The 1,418-nt window shown below is 52.6% G+C and overlaps 1 protein-coding gene across 1 annotated transcript in view; it reads left to right on the plus strand.

The window, feature by feature from the left end:
* Positions 1-1,418, plus strand: part of LOC119270046 (dual specificity protein kinase splA-like) — a 46,565-nt gene that overhangs the window by 32,785 nt on the left and 12,362 nt on the right. The gene's annotated exons all lie outside the window — the stretch shown is intronic.

Here is a 1,418-nt window from a genome sequence, read left to right on the forward strand (position 1 = left end):
TATGGTTCATTAATACGAAGGTAACAAACTGTTGCCTGATGGAGAACTGGGTGTGCAAATTACTCCAGAGGCAAGGGCTTTGATTCAAATTTCCGATGGGAGACGGGAGGTAGCTCCTAATTCCTGCAGATCCCAGCTTGCCAAGGCCGCCGGGAAAGTCAGGAAAGTGCAACATTTGCTTCTTCTAGGAACACGATTTGAGGTTCACAATGGATACATGACGACCTTTTGGTATGATGTGTGGGCTCTTTGCCATTGTGGATTTTTTTGTTTTCGCGAATACGCAAAGTTTGCGTATCATTTCATTGATAGAAGAAGTTAAGAGTGAGTACCGGGGGTACGACGCATGGCACAAACGCAGGAGGCGTTAACATGGTGACCAGAATAGAGGGACATGGGATGCTCAGCCCAAAGAGGAAAAAACGCGGCTAAACTCGCCACCGTGGGACGCAGCCCAAACCAAACCAACAAGACGACCGACATCTTCGAATCTACCGCCGAGGACACCGCGAGCAAAACAAGATGGCGCCTTCACGAAGGAGAACGAGGCCGGGGCGCTATCACCATCCGATCCGCAAAACCGGACCTAGGGTTTCCCTGATGCTCGAAGAGGGGCACAAATAGCAGCCATGGCAGCGCCAACAAGAAGGGGACCGTACCCGTGGGTGTGGCCGCTGGCAGCGTCAAAAGGTCGAATAAGGATTTCACCCTGGCCAAGTTTGAACAATCCCAAGCTGTCGGAGCAAGTCGAAGAAGAGGAAGTCGAGTCGGAGGCCGGACTGCCATCGCAGGAAGGGGAGCAACACCAGCCGTCGCATCAGGTGCTGCCGGAAGAAAGAGCTACAGAGCAGGCGGAGGGGCGGACGGAGCAAAAAGGTGAGCGTGGTAGGTAGCCGAGGATGCAGGGGGGGTCCGACGGTGGCCGAAGACCCGGACGAGACAGGATCTGGAAAAGGAGCGCAGATCCGAGCCGCCAGGACCGGAGGCGCAGGGACACCCGACGAGCCGAGGAGCCGGGAGGGGACGCAGCTCGAGGAACACGCCGGAGTCTTAGCCGCACCGGGGGGGTGTTCATTTTTTAAGCCTAGGTGTATGGGTCATTAATACGAAGGTGACAAACTGTTGCCTCATGGAGAAATGGGCGTGCAAATTACTCCAGAGCCAAGGGCTTTGATTCAAATTTGCGATGGGAGGTAGCTCCTAATTCCTGCAGATCCCAGTTTGCCAAGGCCGTCGGGAAAGTCAGGAAAGTGCAACATTTGCTACTTTTAGGAACGCGATTTGAGGTTCACAATGGATACATGACGACCTTTTGGTATGATGTGTGGGCTCTTTGCCATTGTGATTTTTTTTTGTTTTCGCAAATATGCAAAGCTTGCGTATCATTTCATTGATAGAAGAAGTTAAGAGTGAGTATG

Source organism: Triticum dicoccoides, chromosome 3A, assembly GCF_002162155.2.
Source record: "Triticum dicoccoides isolate Atlit2015 ecotype Zavitan chromosome 3A, WEW_v2.0, whole genome shotgun sequence".
Lineage (NCBI taxonomy): Eukaryota > Viridiplantae > Streptophyta > Magnoliopsida > Poales > Poaceae > Triticum > Triticum dicoccoides.